Source organism: Amblyomma americanum, chromosome 7 (genome assembly GCF_052857255.1).
Source record: "Amblyomma americanum isolate KBUSLIRL-KWMA chromosome 7, ASM5285725v1, whole genome shotgun sequence".
Classification (NCBI taxonomy): Eukaryota; Metazoa; Arthropoda; class Arachnida; order Ixodida; family Ixodidae; genus Amblyomma; species Amblyomma americanum.
In genome coordinates this window covers 54,537,839-54,556,592 of record NC_135503.1, presented here as the reverse complement: position 1 = coordinate 54,556,592, position 18,754 = coordinate 54,537,839, and positions in this window count along the sequence as shown.

The following is an 18,754-nucleotide window of genomic DNA, read 5'->3' as shown; positions in this document are numbered from 1 at the left end:
GCATGCACACATACATGCATAAGTGGCGATGCGTTCGCTCCGTGCGATGGTGCCGGTTCTCCTACCTCGTATCACGTGTGGTAGAGAGGAGGAGAGGGTAGTGCGCTTGCTCTTCCCTTGCTAGGCAGGCGTGTAATAGCGGGAAGGAGGCGGTCTGTTAGGGTGCAAACGAGGAAATCCCGCGCGAATATCAGACATCGTGGCGCCAATTCTCGATGCTGGGTGCTTGTTTTCGGCGTGACGAGTGTCATTATGAGGGGTGTGGGCAGCGCACACTGAAGGCCCTTTGCGGGTACGGTTGGCTTCGTAATCACTGTGACGTAGGGAGTAATAGCTAGCGTCCATTAAGTCACGTGTAGCGGACGACAGGCGGTTGTGGTAATGTCCCACGCCCTTCGCTTGTATCTGCCTCCGTTTGTTTACACGGATATGCACGTGGCTTTGCAGAATATCCTGACCTTGGCTGTCTGTCAACGTACAGATGCGTAAAGAATGCTCAAAGACTGTTATTGTGGTTACAGTTACACGCGGTTCTGGTAAATGTAGGTCCGTCTAGGAAAAAAAGATGTATTATCGCAAACTGTTGTCGCGATTTTCTTCGGTAGGTTAAACCAATTTAATGTAACCATGTCCAATTACCGTTTTAAAAGGAAGCTGGTATGTAAATCCTGTGCTGGCCAGAAATGAAACTGCGGTCAGCAAATCCTTTTCCCTTCGGATATAATTTTTTGGGACGCACTGACGTTCTTCCTCGGTAGTGGACAGCTCCAACTACACGACGTTTTCTAACTTGAACCGAAATCTTAACGGTCGTGACCAACTCTTTATGATAACATTGACTCCCTTGGCATTAGTTTTGTGTCTTCCTCTTTCCCAGTGCAGGGTAGCCAACCGGAACCCCTTTCTGGTTCACAACCCTGCCTTTCCCTCCTCCTCTTTATCTGTCTATATATCTATCGGGCTGACAATGACAATGATCACCCAATGATATTCCATAGTTTATAAAACCCCCATTAATAACCAAAGCTAACATGCTGTACTGCGACGCTAAAAGTGTGAACGCATGTGCAATAACTTCTTCCTGCATCGTGTGGGTTTTTGCAGAGTAGACATATCGTCACTACAATGAAACGCAACGCGCCTGCCCGGGTCAAAACACGACTCCATTGAGCACACACGACTTAAAATCAGGTGAAGAGATAAAGGACAAAAGACGGACTTATAAACAACACCTACAGCGTTCAATAACAAACACAGCGACACGTGCCTTATGGTTGTTTGCTTTGGGACTTCGCAGACAGAGGCCGTTATCACGCCCGTGTTTCAGCGCTGGGCGCATTCGTGATATCGCTTGGCTCAAGGACTACGGCTCCGGCAGAGGGTTGTTGAAATGTCGCGACATCTCCCGATTATATTCAGACGTATAATGATGCCCACAAACGACAGAACCAAAACCTGGATTTAAGCGACTTTAATTCATCCAAAGTTGACCGAATTCGGTAGTTACATCTCCGCCGAAATTGTCGATCTGCCTGGATAAAATTGTATGCGTGCTCACGTTTCAGCAAAAATATTTTCGAGCACTCAGGGCAGAAGCACCTGCACGGTATTAGTACTGCTCAATAACTGCATTAGTGTTGCACTAGAGCTACATTAGTATTGCCTTAGTACTGCATTAATGAAGAGTAGTTCTGAAAACAAACTAGTTCGATCACTGTTTAGGCAGTGTTGCTGTTTGGGATTTAGCATGGAACTGTATACTAGTATTTATAAATATTTATCTATTTATTTACGCTCACGGCTTACACCTTGTTGGGATTCAGGTAGCGTGACTGGGCCGGAGAAGAGACGAGGACGATCGGAGGAAGAAAACTTGGAAAACTTTATACAAGGACTATATACATTATGCACAAGTAAGGGCAATTGAGAGTGCTTCTCAGTAAAGAGAGGTTCTTAGGAGTCGGGAGTCTCTGATACCTCTCAAGAAGTGGGCTCTCTTCTGGTATCAAACCAGCAGCTCCTTAAATACTCTTCGTATTCCCCAGATCCCTAGCTGGGGAATACAGTTCGAAGAATGATGTCCAATCACACGATGGCACTGATGGTACCACCCACGGCAGGGTGGTCCTGATGCTTCTTCGCAGCTCGGTCGAGGGAGAGGGAACAGGACCCGGTCACGTTGTCGTCCCCGCGGCCTCCAGGTGGCCGCGCACGTGCGTCCGGACCGCGCCTATGTTGACCCGGAGGGCACCTACATGACACAGGAATGCAGGCTGTCTCCCAGCAGGTGTCGAAAGATCTTGTACTGGTGACCGGAACGCGGAAGCTCTGTCGAAGGTACGGCACTCGGGCAATTGTTCAAATCCAGCGTGACTGAAGGGGACCAACCACACTGATACCGCACTTCGTCGTGGCGAGGACCGGAACGAATACGCTTATGGTCGTCGCTGGCATTCCTGTTGTACACGTGGGGACGCTATCGTCGCTGCTTCCGGCATTCCTGTTCAAACACGTGGGGACGCTATTGTCGTCGTTGCCTCCGGCAGTCCTGCAGTCACGTCTCCCCCAGAGGGCTCACCCACCCTCGCGGTGGTCTTCAGGAAATCGTCCTCATGCCCAACTTCGCCAAATTCCACAGCAGGAAGGAAGCGCGAGCACAACAACCTGCGTTGTAAAAGGTTAGGGCAAGAGCATAGAAAACGAGTTATGGCAATCTCATGCATGCAGTTTTTGTGAAGGGATAATCAAGATTGCAGTGGTATAGGTATGAAATGGACGAAAAGGTGCTCACATTAAATAGCTTGCACAGTGCTGCCTTTGCTAAAACTGCTGCCGGGCGAAATAGGATGTCGAAAATCTTTAAAGGTATATATTTTGATAGTAATTTTGATACCATGAATTTCGGCAGAAAAGAGGCTCAAAGTCACCATTCCCCCATCGCCTTGGCATCATGGACCCAGGCTTAAGTTTAGCAGTACAAGAACCGCGGCAGTTCATTATAGCGTGGCGGAGAGTGTGTTTTCTTTCGGTTGCTAATTGTGGGGCCTTTATAGTTTTGCATGCGCGTTTTATTGTATTAAACGTTTTTTCGTGAGAAGTCTGGCTCTCGCCACATCACGGAGAAGTAGCTGATGAGCAGGATTAAACCAGTGACCCCTACTGGCGCTTCCCGACCTTCTTTCAGTTTTTACTTTGTATTTGCAATTATTTGTTGTTTGTTTTTGAAGATTAAGGGTAACAGTTTTGAAGACGACAAGGGTAGAGAAATTCCTGGCTCGTTATGACATGGATAAGAAGGAAGCCAACCATCACCTTGACCAAGAAAAGCACAGGGGAATGCTTTTTTTAGTTTGTGGTGTTGATCAATGCAAAACCAGTGGTTGAATCATTTTTACCTGAAAGATAGTTATTAGAATGTAGAAGTAAAATTCACCCCATACTGCCAGCGGGATCCGAGCTAATGACCTCTGTATGCCGCGTATGGTGCTCTACCGACTGAGCTATGGCGGTGGCTGTCCAACCTTCTACTTTCGAGTGTATCTGTTCTGCGTGTAACCTAACCATTGAGAGAGTTACCCAGCGCCATCCTTGCCAATAGAATCCTCGACGAAAGGAAGACAAAACTACCTTTTTTATAGTTAAATTTTTTTTGCCATTCTCTTCACTTTCCTGGGTGTTCCGTGAAAAAGGCAGTAGTTTCAAACCTGCTCTAAAGAAACGTATTTGGCTCAAGGGAATAGCAAAAAACAGACCTGCGTGTGTTCGAACTTGCGAGTTTAATTAAGCAACAAATTACAGTAAACGAAACATAAAAGAAAAGACCTTCCTGAAAAAAAGAGAGTCGTACGCCTGATCATTTCTTGTAAGTGGGAGATCACTACGGATGTTTAATGGATAGATTTATTGCCACCTTCAGCAAGTGCACATCACCTCGAGAAGTTACAATCTGGCGGCATGGTGCCGTGTGAGGAAGAAAAATATCCTCTAGAATTTGGTTACCTTGACAGTCCGTAAACTTAATTTGGTTGGTAACAACTTTATTTAAAAGTCCTGCAGAACTTTCGCCGACGGGGCCTTAGGTCTCCCACGTGGGGACGTCGAGGTGTTGCCGCGCCGTCGCCTCGCGTGCCTGCTGGACGGCCCAGAGTTGGTCGCCGAGGCTGGGGCTGCGCAAGGCAGCGGCCCACCGCGGCGGGAGGGTTCCCGAGTTAGCACCGTCAGGGTTTTTGCTACAGTCCCAGAGCATGTGGGGTAAAGTTGCTAGAGCAGTGTGGCAGACCTTGCATATATTCGTCAGGTATGTTCCGGGGTAGCGTCTGTGGTATTGTGCCGGGTTGGGGTACGTGAGCGTCTGCAGTTGTCTGAGGGCCACCGCGTGCGCCCTGTCCAGCTTGTCATTGGGCGGAGGGAAGGTTCGGCGGGCCAGGCAGAGGGCCGTGGTAATTTCGTTGTAGCTGGTCAAACAGTCTTTGGTGCTGTCCCATGGACGACGGTCGCCGGCGCGGTTCGTGAGATCGAGCGCCTTGGCGTGTGCCGTCTCGTTTCGGTTGCGATATGTGTTCGATACTTCTCCCATGTGCGCCGGGAACCACTGGATTCTGGTTTGAAAAGCTTCCTCTTACTGGACTTTTCGATTGCTCAGGATTCGGGCCGCTCTCTGTGAGATCCATCCTTTGGCGAAGTTTCTGACCGTTTGTCGCGAGTCGCAGAAACTTAATGGCACTCAAAATTTTTAGGCGCCCGGGCAAATTTTTGGGCAAGAATTTTTTTCTAACGTCTCAAGGACTTTTGTACACGGTTATTCAGTTTTTATTTTTTTTTTGGCAAATGAAAGCAACTTTTTCCAAGTTTACCACTGTAACAAACTAGTACAGGTCTAGATAAGTCCGATCTTCGAGAACATTTGTCAAATAAATTGATGTAATTAGTTGCTTCCTATTAGCGCGCAACTGTTGACCTTAAATTGTTACTTACAACAGCAAAATCTAATAATGCGCCTCTTGAAAAAAACCAGCATTTATTTTCACCCCTGAAGCACCGCTGCTGAAACCACGCACATAGACACTAAGACGAGTATTTGTGCCAAGGGGATTCGAGGACTGGTTGAAAGGTCGGTTGATTTATTTTTGATTTTCACATGCCGATGCTCCGCCCCAGTCTATGATGCATGGCTTTGGATTAATTTTAACCATCTGGGATTCTCTAACACCAACCAAAATCTCTCCTCCCTCAAGATCATAAGGGGGGCCTATAAAACTGCTTTAAACATCCCACCAACGACATCAACAGAATGTCTTTGGGAAGGTGGGGAACACAACCCCTTCGAGGAGCTCAGGGAGGTGGTTCTGGAGGGGAAAAAATAAAAAAAGCTTAACCACAACACAAGCGGGTAAGGATATTCTGTCGAGACTGGGGCTATGGCAGGCACTACGAACTAGTGAGAGCAAGCCCCAAATTCCGACACCTGCAAGAGAGAAAAGCTATGTAAACCCGATACCCAGACACATGCACCACGAGCGGCAGAAGGGTAGAAGGAGAGCCAGGGCCAAAGCACTGGCAAAAACTCCTACCAAAAGAACCGGAAGCGGTATACGTTGACATCGGGGCCTGTGGCGAGTCAGGCAGGTTCGCGATTGCTGCGGCCGAAAACCAGAAGAGGCCAGTCATCAAGGCTTCATTCTAAGCCAAGGATCCTGTGGAAGCGGAATCACTGATCGTAGCCATCACCATAAAGACTCAGGACCAACAGGGGAAGTCAACGCACGTAGAGACGGGCTCCCAACAAGCCTGAAGAGACTACCCTGGTGAAAAATATCACGTAAGGTCAAGCGCACTATTAAGTACACTCTCGCACTCACACAAAAATAACATGGATGCCACCTACCTTGCCACGAAGGCCTAGCCGGAAACCAGGTAGCGAATGATTTAGCCCGAGCTCTCACAAACCGGGTGGACCCCCATCCTTACCTCACACCCTTCTGAGGAACGTATGCTGACACTTTGGGCTAGAAAAAATACATTTCTCATCGCCACACAAACAACTCTTCTTTTCAGATGCCATTGGCTGGAGGAGAATACAAGCAAACACATATCCAAGTCTTCAAATTTTACACAAGTTCAGATTCACACAATAGCCAAGTTACTGTCCTAGGTGCGGAACAAGCCCCGCGCTCTACCATACATATTGAGAATTCATGGACAAAGCGGACAAAAAGTTAATATTGCCATTCCCGACACACGAGCAGTGGGAGGAGGCCCTGACCAGCGAACACCTGGACCAGCAAGCCTGGATCATCCAGCTAGTCCACTAGCAAGTCAGCTTCCGCCAGCGGAGCCCTGGACTAGGGGCCACGACCACCCGGTCCCTGCGAATTAATCTATTGAAGTTAAAAGTTTTTTCTCTCTCTCTTCTCACTCGTTCTTTTTGGATTCTGCCTCTGTAAAAATGCAGCTACTGCGCTCGGGATCAAAGCCGTGGCATTGAGCTCAGCCGCCGAATGGCATTGCCACTGAGGCACCCCGGCGAGTTAAAGACGCCTTGCTCAGAGCACATGGGATACCTCACCAGCCTCTTGGGGGGTGTGGCACAGGCGTCACGCGACCGCCTTCCCCCACGTCTCCTTCTTTCTCGTTCGTGCTGTCGCGGCTGTCTGGAACCGGGCGGACATCGGGGAGATAAGTAAAAGGATAATGATAGAGGGGAACCGCCGCTCGGACCAACACCATTGCGTCACCGACTGAGACAGCGGGCGGCACAGACGCTTGGGCAAGCGGCGCACAAGGCTGGGCAGCATAGGGCACACTGCAGAAACAGCGCCGACAATAATGGCGAGCGCTCGGTGACAAGGCAGCACAAGCGCTGCCAGACCACAGACAGTACACCACAAGCATCGCGGTGTTTGTGGTGTGAAAGCGCTTTTCTCTGGTCTTCGTCTTTCTGTCTACTGTTTGTGCAACGTGATTTACCAGCAAGCCCGTATTGTCATCGCAGCGGTGACCCGGTAAGGTTAGATATGGTGAAAAATTAGAACACTTAAGCTCCGCCTTAAGGGCATGAAGCGACATCGTTAATGGTTTTTTGATGCTTTTTTTCTTAATTGCTACCTCTTGTAATTGCATGCACTGATTAGCATATATAAGCAGGCATACACGAAGTCCATGCACTACTGCGGCTTATTACGTAATCCGCAGTACGCAGGGCTTCGGTACGCGAATATCCGTTATTCATTACCTATTAATCGCACATCCGCCGATTGCTCTTTTAGATGCCGTGTCCTTCCTAAGTTGTATCTGCATTCTTCTGCATGTCTCGTAGAGCCACCACATGAAACTGTCATTCCTGCGTTTCCGTGTCTCCATGCAAGGCATGCAGAGTACTTCTGGACGTGCATCGCTGCTCACTTAAGCTTTGCCAAGATTTAGTTCCACTTCTACGATCTGGACGGAACTGTTTCTGGTGGAAACACACATCCTTTGATGGAAATAAATAATGAGCGTTTTTCTGTTTTCATCCTTTGCTGCTGCTTCTTTTCACAGGAGCTCAGCTCTAGCTCTCATTCGCTTTCACGCGAACATTGCTTTATCTCTTGCGGGAGGTGCGGGGTTCGATCCCGTACGCCGCCGGGTACCCGCCGGTGATACAATAGGTGCAAGCTTCACCTGGCCTGGTGCTCGGCTTATTCAGGGTAAAATGCTTGGGAAATGGGTCTTTGACCCCACCTTGAGCAAACGAAAAATGCACGTGCCATGGCGCTCTTTGGCCGCAGATGCCCTTGCGCCATAAAAATTCACTATCATCATCATCTTTTGCCGAGAGGAGTTCCACAGTTTTCATTTAACGCGAACTGTGCTGTGCGCAATCCGCTAACTGTCGAAGGAGCCCGGAAACGCTCCTCCTCCCTTGTAAATTTTGTGCCTCGTTCAATCGCTTCCCAGTTACCGTGTCATCACTCGCACCATATATGCTCCTGTCGCGTCGCTTTGTCAGGCGTAAGAGCGGAGCGTGGCGGGTGAACGGAACCATTTTTGAAAGATGTAAGCACCCGACAGTGTTTTCGCTGGGTGCTGGAAGCAGCAGCTTTGCCGTCCCTTCGAAAGCATAACCGCTGAACTACACCAGCTATGGATGCATGGTGAAAGTTGAAAGGTGAAGGTAAGCACAAAGTTAGTTTGGATAAGCGTTGTAAGCGACGCGTCAATTACCCAATGACCTTACCGTGCAGCCAGGCTCTCACAGCAAAGATTTTACTCTCGAGTGCCTCGGCCGCCGCGGTGGCTCAGTGGTTGTGGCACTCGGCTGCTGACCCGAAAGACGCGGATGCGATCCCGGCCATATCGGTCGAATGTCGGTGGGGGCGAAATTCTAGAGGCCCGAGTACTGTGCGATGTCAGTGCACGTTAAAGAACCACAGGTGGCCGAAATTTCCGGAGCCCTTCACCATGGCGTCGCCAATAGCCTGAGTCGCTTTGGGACGTTCAACCCTCGCAACTCCATAAACGCATCTTGAGTGCCTTCGGTCAATGTCACAGCTCCCGATTCCATCCTTTAACCTTATGGAGTGCCACACGCTCGCATAATTCGCGTTTGTATGAACGGCAGAACCGCAATGAAGGGCATTGTTTGTTGTTTCATTCCACACAAAACACCCTTCAGAAGACTCATCCAGGGTCACTTCATAGTCACGCGCGTAGTATTCGCGCCCGTTGAAATCTGCATTAGGGCGCAGCGCTGGGCTCGTTCTGCGATGCGCGATAAAGGGTGCAGCGCGTGGCGCTCTATCTCGTCGGGTGTCCTTGTTGCCCGGCAGGGATGAAGCCTCTGCTTGCCGGCCCCGCACTGGCGAGCCACTCCACACGTGCCCGCGGAGCGGGGCGTCCCCAAAGGACTCGCCGCGATAGGAGCCACTCCCGCACGTGCAACCGCAAAGGCGCGGCGGTCTCGCTTGTCAGGAAACGCTTTGCCCATGCTAGGGCATAGTGCGCAGTTTCTGGTGAGGCGTTCCGGCCGCTTGACTTTCTTAGTGTGCTTGCTACTCAGGGTACGGAAAAACAACGAACTAAAAACCACACAGACAGACAGAGCTCTAACCATCAAATGGTTTTTAATGCGCGAGAATTCATTTTGTGCGAGCTGTTAAAAACGCGAAGAAAATCATACAACGCATCAAGAATTGATTGCGTCAGTGTGCTTGAGTAAGCTTCTTTTCGCGCCGGCCCAAAGACGAAAATAAGCAGACTCAAGAACACTGACGTCTTCAGTTTTTGAGGTGCTGTTTCATTTTCATATTTTAAAAGCTCGTATAAAATTAATTCCCGCGCAGTAATAATCGGTTGCTTGTTTGCGCTCTGTCTATAACTGTGGTTTTTTGTCCCCTGTTGTTTCGTGCCCTGAGTCGCGCACTATGAAAGTCAAACATCATGGTACAGCTTTGCCCATTTGCCGCTTTACTGACGTTCCGTCCGCATTTATCGAGAGGCAAGCCCTGTAGACTCCGTCGCTCTCAAAGTGTGTATCTCTTGAAACATTCAATGAAGGCTGTCTTCTTCACCTACTACCTCTTGCACTTCTATACACATCTACCAAATATGCAAAGCTCTGCTTGAAAACATGACCGTGTCTAAGCAGAGCGAGAAGATAGGCCAGTTGTCTCTGCATCCGGGTTTTCTGCGTGCTACTACACAACACCACTGACAATGAGACAAACAAACAGACTGCCTGGGGCGTCTGTTCAAGCCCACCGTGAAGCAATTCGAAGGAGCAAGCTCCTTTTCCAAACCCATGCAACCATAGAAAGCGGAGAACTAGGCAGGACCACAACTTGTACCCATTTTAAGAAAACCGGTAGGTGCCTAGCCGAAAGCCAGAGTCGAACCCACCACCTTCCGAAGCCGAGGCGGGTGAGAAAGAAACAGAAACAGACGGTGTTAGCTCGCGCCTCGTATGAACTTGTCTGTTTCTTTGTCTTATGCTCAGTAGCGTTGCGTAGTAGCGCGCAGAAAACCAAGATCCTGTACAGGCGGTGATGTACTATGTAAGTGTTGAGTATATATACAGCGTATGCACGTTTCCGTGATTTTGCACTAAAACCTGAATGAAAATAACCACCATCTATGCATTACCCCAGACGTGCCAACACCGAGCAAGAATGATGTCATCTTTCTTGTATTGTGCTCCGAACTAACCCGAGCTTACTCGAGTTAGGTAAGCTCGGGTAAGTTCGGAGAGGCGTCGCGCAAGCTGCAGCCAATGGGAGGAGGGTGTCGAGCCAACTAAGTCACGTAACGTTGTGGCGTCGTCACAACCTGCCCTGGCAGGTGGCAGTTAAATTAATGATTGGTCGCACAATCCCTTCTGGTGGCTGTGTGATAGAAACATCCACCTGCCAGTACAGTGGCTCATCGCTTAACCATTGCGCCACTGCGCCGGTATTAGTAGGAGGACTCACCGCCATCAGTGAATGTTAAGTAGAGAATGACCAATTCTGCATGTATGGGCATTAATTCGCTAATGCTATCGCGTCATAACCTTAAGGCAGAGCTCAAGTGTACCCTCCAACTGAAGTATGAACATCAGCTTTCGCACGTCTACCCGCTTTAACTACGTTAAACTCCTACCCCCTTCCTCCTTTTTTTCGAAGCTCACCTGGATAGAACGAACTTTTGGGCGATTTGGTTTAGCATTGTGGTCAAACTGCACAACGGCACTTGGAGGTAGATGAAAAGAAAGGATGCAACACGGCGTTCACTAACATCTGAATAACATCCGGAGTTCTGTGGTAACTGCTAAAAAGAAGTAGTTTGTTAAGTGACAGACTCAAGGAGCATGGTCATAATGTTGACAATGCTGATTCCGGCAAACCTTGACATCCATTGTCGCCACTGCCTGTGCGTCCCACTATCTGTAACGTCCCAGGTTGTAGCGAAAGTAAAGTCAAACTGCTACAGAGACTATCCAGTCCGCAAAATTATGGAAGCTTTGTGAGAGCGCCATCTGTTTCTATCTAAGAAAAAGAATATCAGCTTTTGATTTTGCTTTGTGAAGCTTTTTGTTTTGCTTATTTTCGCATTGTTCAGTGTCTGTGCCTGGACATTGGCTCTGATCCAAATCAATGAAAGTCAAATTTCGGGGGTATAGGCCAAATTTTGGAGTAGCCGGAGTCAAATTTCGAGCCTATAATCGTACATATGGAACGCATTAAAGTTAGCCTGGACATGTGTTTTGACCAAAATCAATGACGGTAAAATTTGGGGGGTGGGACGGGCAACATTTTGGAAATGACCCGAGTCCAATTTGGAGACACCATCGTATTGGCCATAGCCAAAGTATGCTTCAGAATATGTCTTGAGGCTGTTGCCATAAGAGACAGCAGTAATTAAGATGACTTGAGAAAAGTTAATTATATATTAACATTTTTACGGATGAAGGGAGGTATCTGAAGGAAAAGGCAAGATAGCCTGTAGCCGTTAATTGCGGAGTAAGTTCAATATGCAACTTTGGCTCTCTGACTAAAAAAAAAGCCTGTCGTGTATTCTTGTGCGGAAGTATGTATAATATTTCCAAAAATTACTGTGGGGATCGGCATGCATATTATGGTTCTCGAATTTGCGATTGTCGCATATTCGCTCATAGACCTGCCTGAGAAGACTCAACATGCATGTTCTTTGGCGTCTGCTGCGGAAGGTGCTAGCAGCGCGAGCTCTGCCAATCATCTAACAGCTGTCTTGGTGACGTTCGTGATGCAATAGAGCGCTACCTTAATGGTTTCAGAGATTGTATGTGATTGTGGTATGCGGTACAAATAACTTAAAAATCACATTTATTTCAGCTCCCATGCCGTACTTTACCACATGATGTTGAACTTTTTCTTCCGTTTAAGTGCGCATAACCTGAAGAAAAAGTTAGGCAGGGTTTAACCACCGTGATACCCAAAGGTCGAGCGATAGGATGTCCCAGGCCACATTTGGAGGTCGCCATTATGTCGGCCACGCTCAATTATGGTTGAACATCACTTTCGGTGTAAATTGGCGAAAGTTAAATTTTGGGCTTGGCCCGGACCAAATTTGGTGAGTACCATCGTATCGACCACATTCAAATCAGTCTGGACATCGATTTTGGTCCAAATCGATGAAGGCCAAATTTCGGGTGGTGGAGTGGGCCAGATTTCAGGGGGTGGGATGGGCAACTTTTTGGTAACGACCCGGGTCCCATTTGGAGACACCATCGCATTGGCTATAGTCAAAATACGCTTCAGCATCTGAATTCAGTATGTTGCTACGAAATCGTTAAGTCGGAAGGTCACCTCAATGTCGAATACGCACACAGGACCGAAACTCATGTTTTGCATTGTCTGTGAGGCCAAAAACGGGAATGGACTATTTCTTCAAAATTCCATCGCACGCAAATGAGTGCATGCTTTGTGGACATGAGTGACCTAGCTGACTGTTACCCTGGCTAGTATTTTCTCTCGACCAGTTGTCCGTCTTTGGCTCCTTAGGTGCAGCTACATCAGAAAGCTTTTAGTTTGCCTAACCAATTGTATGAGATATCACATGTTCTTTGCTTCGTGAATATATGGCATAGATATCATTTTTTACTGTAATAAATACTAGAGGAACAAGGCAATGGGCTCATGGCTTAGTAAGTATAGTTAACGGAATTCATGGGCTGGATTCCCGACAAACCAGTAAGGCCGGGTTTCTTATGTATAATTAAGTAATAACCGGCAGCAAACTGGGGTTAGCGGGAGTACTGGATATGTGTAAGTGCGCGGATAAGAAGTCAGGTGAACCTTACGAATCAATAGGAGTGCATGCTTAGGAACACGGAGTTCTGCTCGAAATCGGAAAGCGTCTTGTTTGAATGCCTAACAAGCTGCTTCGCCCTTCATCAGTTTGACTAATTCACTGGCCGATTTAATGTTTGAGTGGATAATAAAGTGCAGTGAGTTGTACAACCACTTAGACAAGAAAGCAAATAAGCATCACTGCAAGTAGGAAGAAATGTTTTAACTTCACTCTCTAACTCAACGGAACGCCAACGCTTTCTGGGCTCACGCTCACTACTTGGTCTTTCAGGCGCGTATTAGGGCAAAGCTGGGACTAATGACGTCTCCGCACATTAAAGAAGTTGATCACGCGATTTTGACGTAGGCGCTTGTACATCGCTGGCTGGCGCTGCCCAGAGTGCATCGCTATAGATAACTGTCCGACACGATAGAGTTCGCGTGAACGCCACGCAATTCTGTGCTTATCGGACTAGAGGTCTTCCCCCGAAGAGTTGCGACGTTTTGCGAGCGCGTCATCTCTGCCGCTTTCTCTGCGACGGCGCAGACAGCAGGAGGATAAATAACAAAGGGAGAGCGAAAAAAAAGGGCAGGTTCGATGTGGTCAGTGAAAAAAAATGGCGAATGATTTAGCGTATTTGACCAATTGCGAATTAGCTGCGCCAGTACTTCGGTTTTCGGTTCCGTTCCGAGGCTCGGTTTTCAAGGACACTGTAATTTTTGATGATGAATTTTTATAGTGCAAGAGCACCTATTGGCCAAAGAGCGCCATAGCACAAGGTAGTTTTCATTGCACAGGGTGGGGTCAAAGACCCATTTCCCAAGCATTTCATCCTAAAGAAGCCGAGCACCAGGCAGGGGAAATCTTGTATCCATTGTATGACCGGTGGGTACCCGGCGGCAGTGGGGATCGAACCCCGCACCTCCCGCATGCGAGGCGGATGCTTTTCCACTAGGCTAGCGCCGCGGTCCCTGTCATTTGTATCTGTGAGGTTGCTGGGAAGAGCAACCTCAGAATCACGGAGAGAGCGTTCGGACAGACAAACATCGGCGAAATCTGCGATTATGGCGTTTAGTGCTCGCGCACTAAAAGAAAACACTTACAGGCTTCATGAAAAAAAAGAACTAATTTTCTTCCTATAAGCGCACATCAAGATATCAAACTGTATTTAGTCAGAGCAGGCTTCCACCATATATGCCGGAGCACAAAATGAATATACCGCATAATCGTGCAGATTTCACACACGCTGTTGTTACTGCAGCGTAGGTGGCTCACTCTCCTTCGATAGAACTATTTATCTCATCGCCAGGTTATTAAAGAAACGCGCGATGAAAGTACGTTTATATGAGGTTTATAATCAAAGCTCTGAGGTGTTGTGCTTTAAACTGAAGCAGCGGAGGTTCAACAAATGTCATAGGTCGTAGTGAAGCTACTTGCATATTTGCTATACACACAATAACTCAGAGCTTATGTGCTGCATGACGCGCCTAAGCAGCAGCATGAGTGCGTTGACCCACTCAGTAATGAAAGGTGGGAAGGAAAAAATTGTCGCCGGAGCGATACTTTTGAGCGTCCAAAAGTAATTGCCAAAGTGCTTGACCGGGAAAATTTTGGATAGTGTTTAAATGTCCTCAGGATGGGACCACAAGAATGCCTGTCGAAGAATGACTGCAGATAAAAACAAAAAAAAGATGATTAAGAATGATCATTTGAACTGACGCAGAGGAAACGCAAGAGCATTTTTCTTTCGCTTGCCTATTTTTTCCAATTCTGTTTTGAATCTAATTCTGATTCCATTCCAATTCTAATTTTATTGTCTTTGACTCATCAGTCTATTAGAATTCTGATTCTCTTCCATTTCTCATTCTACTGTTTTTTTTTCATTTCTATTCGTAATCGCTTCTTTTATTAATTTTTGCTGAGTCATTCCTAGTCCGGCTTCTCCTGCCTGTCCCTTGCAAGTGGAGAGGGATATTTCTCTCCTCTACAGCTTCCACGGTTGGCAGACAAATGCTTCACACCGACGCTGACGCCGGGCAGTTTTCGCGATTACCTCCTCACTGCGAGGTTTGCGCTATAGGTTAACGGCGATGAGATCCAGTATGATTATCCCCCTTTCATCTCATGCAGACACGTTATCGACTTATTGACATCCAACCAACACCGACGCCGTCTAGCGATAATTAAGAGGCACTGAACTGACAACTGCAAGAGCTGTCTGAAAGGGTTTCCCTCTTGGCATGCGAACAATCTAGAGCCTAGAAGAGAGAGTCGCATGACGAGCGCTGCTTCAAGTTCTTGGGCAATTGATTGATTCCGCGCAGAAACGTCTTTTTCTTCTTCGCTTGTTGTCTAGCCTTTGGCGATATCCATCCGATGCTGATAAAACAGAAGTGGTGAGGGACTGTAGAAAACATGGGAAAGGAATGACAAGCGTGATTCAGGTACTGTTTAAGGTAAAGACGTACAGAGAGGTGACACAGTCCCTGCTTGGGGCGCCCTTGAGCATTTTGACGATAGCGCTCTGTCAAGCCACTCGACCTTTTGAACCGAGATCCAGGGTATCCCGGAGCTAGTGAGGCGCAAAGCCACTCGAAGTATATCGGAGTACTCCGATCCCAAGACAACGCCGGGTCTTGCGGAGCTTGTCGGCACCGCGCCTTGGAAACACACGGCCGGCCACGGGTGCTATTTCATCACGCCAGTGTTAACGCACCCGAGGAGATTGCAGCTTTGGGCTGCTATCAGTGCGCCCGCGAGCTCTTGTGCGACACCGATCAAAAGTGTTATCAAAAGTGAGCAGAGCAGAGCGCCTCCCCATGCAAGACAGGCCAAAAGCCTCTCGAGATGAAGTCCCGTGATTATGCTTCAAGCATCGTGCTCTTGGCCTGATTAAACCGGTTGTTTATCTCTCTTGCTCTCTCTATTGTGGGCTTTTTGTTTGTGTCATCAAAACCTAGCATTTTTTTGTTGGCCTCAAAGCGAGTAGCCACAGCAGCGACGCCGAGATCATTTTTAAGGCACATTCATCTTCTTTTTGTAGACTGGAGGAAGAGCCATTCTAGCGTTTTTCGAATTGATGCAGACATGGCACAAAGATCTCAGCTGGCATGCAAGGAATTATATGTTAAATAAGCTTAGTTACGTATCTATTAGGCCGCGAAGTGCAGTAACATGGTGATCGATCTTGTATACCTTCCGGTTTCTAAACCGAAAATGAATTTCACATACTCATATACTCAACAGCGTCATTACAGGCATTCCCACAGTTGGCCTACTCTAGAAATTCCACTCGTTGGCGCCTGGCGTCGGTTGTTTCTAAGGTGAGAAGATGCAGGAAGAGATCGCGCGCGTCTTAGGCAATTGCCGCACTGAAGCTCCGAAAATTGAGGGTTGATGCGCAATGCACGGCATCTGTGTTGTCCTCAAATAAATTCACCCCTGTACCCATGATTGACTTCAAGTAGCTGCCGTGATGGCCTTGAACGTGATTGGAACGTGAATAAAAGTGGAATGGCTATAAAAGCTGCTTCAGACAGTACCGATAGTATTTAGCCAGGATCAGAACGAAGAACAAAGGTTTACGAAGATTCCTCTTGGTGTGGATCCTGATCGAATTTGAAGCCATTTTGGGCAGATATAGTTTTGTGCTTGGCCATATTAGTTCAAAAAAATTAGCGGACATCATCGAGGAGGAGCACATTTCAAACCAAGGACTAATTGCCATAAACCTCCACGTGAAAAGAAAAGCTACACAAATCTTGAGCTGTACATCTACAAAGATAAGTTGTTCGGTTTCTAGTTTCTAGTTGTTCGGTTCGGTTTTTAGCCATGCGTCTGTGAGGGAACTGCTAACCTTTCTGGTTAGCTTATTTGGTCGAAGAGCTACCCTGTGTAATCGGCGGTTTCGGGTCCAATCAACGAACTAATAGGAATCTTTATTTAGTCGAAAATATTTGTAGAGCTACACAGCCCTCGTTTGTTTCCCTGTGGCTGCGCTCTGCCAGGCGTTAAGCATAGTTATTTCTTTAAATTGTTCTACTGCAATGCCAGACACTCGCAACGCTCACGCGTACCAGCATCCGCAAGCCCGAAGGCTGCGCGTCTCTAGTGCCCGACCCTTGGCCCGAGAATTCCTAGGCGAGTGAAAACGCGATAATCCTTTCTCATGCAATTGCTCGCTAATACACAGTGTAATGCCAGGACAGGTATCACACGATGGGATGGACACGGGAGAGGGCAGGCACACTGCGCACCGAGGCGCTGCCTTCCCGTATTCCTGTATTCCCAATTCCCAGCCACAGCCCGTCTTGGCGTGGTCAGCCACGAAGGAAAAGTTACGGCACTGTCGCCGCCAGCCTCTGATTACGGTTTCGGGAACGTTGCATATGCTACTTAACACGCTACGCTAGCGGGCCAAAGATATCCTGTCTCTCTTCCGTCTCACACTGGATCTCTCAGCCTCCTACATCTGCTCAAGATACAACTATAGCAGCAAGGGAATGCTGCAGGAAGGGTTTTACTTCTTTATCTAAACTTGTCTCCTTCCTCATAGAAACATTGAGAAGACACCGAGAAAACTTCATGGATGAGTCGTAGCATTTTGAAGCTTTGCGCTGACTACGATATTTTTTTATTCTATGAATACTCAAGTTCAGGTTTAGTGAATTTGCATTTTTAGTCGCATTTTTACAACGTAATCTATGCCCACCGACCTAAAAATATGTTGATGTTCGAAGTCGAGAGGCAGGTCTCGCCGCTATATTGTAGAATGCGCCGCCGATTTGGCGAACATCTGCGAAACCGCGACCACGCCTCAATTGCGAGTGTTCAAACCATCCATGCTGGAAGTCTTTACAGCTGATTTCTCATTTTTCGAAGCATGCACGGAAATTTAATCGAATGGATGCAGGTGTCGTTTCCTGTCTTGTTGCGCCTCTTTTGTGGTCTCCAAAGAGATATGCGAAGGAAATTGATGTCTGCCTTTGCTAACAGAGTGACACTTGCTTGTGACGAAGTGGATACTTGGACTGAGAACGGAGTTTTAAAGGCTAAAATAGGGCAAGAAATAGTACTTTTGAACCCCCCCCCCCCCCCCCCCCATCCCCCAAGTGGCTATTTCCGCATCTGAACTGCACTCAAGCAGGAGGAGTTTTTGTCGCGTGCGAGAGGAAACGAAGATTTACAATGTTAAAGAAACTTTTCTTTGAAACCACGAATTCCCTTTTATCGAACAAAGAATAATTAAAACAAAGCAAGTCCGCTTCTCTGATGTCTTCCCCAGCGTCACGAGTTTCAACCAGACTGGGAAGAAACGAACTACTTCAGATCTGAATTTCCCTTACAACGAAAAGTCCCGAAATGAAGTCACGAAAGACGCAGCAATCACATTTTTTTAAGAACAAGGATTGCCTCAAGTGGATGTTATTAAATCGTGATTTCTCTTTGAGCTGACAACCGATGGGTTTTGGAATCGCCAAGAGCTTCATGGACCCATGGCTGCAGTGTAGGGGTCTGAGAAGGCTTACTAATACCGTGTTTGGCCAAAAGGAACCCAGCACTAGAAATTAGAAGTTGCAGAAAAATTGCAGTAGCAGGACGCCGGAATGTGTAGCATCTGTATTTTTTATTAAATTTTCCTGCGTGGCAGTTAGCTACAGACAACAAGGCAGCGCTCTATGTACCACATATTTTTAAGCCGAAGAAACCTACTCACAGTGGACAGCTTATTAGGGATAAAAAAAGAACTGTCAGCATCACCTTCAAGTTAACGCGACTTTGCTGTCCTTCTTCCATGAATTCACCTGATTAAACCGCGCTTTCGTTTTTGGCGCAAAACGCAAAGGGCAGTAGCCGTGTCCTATTATGTTGTCCTTCAGAACGGTGGGCGCCTAATTAGTAGCTTCCGCGAAATCGGTGTCAGCGCCAAATGCTCCTGCGTAAAGATTGGGGGCTGTTGCCGGTCATCGTG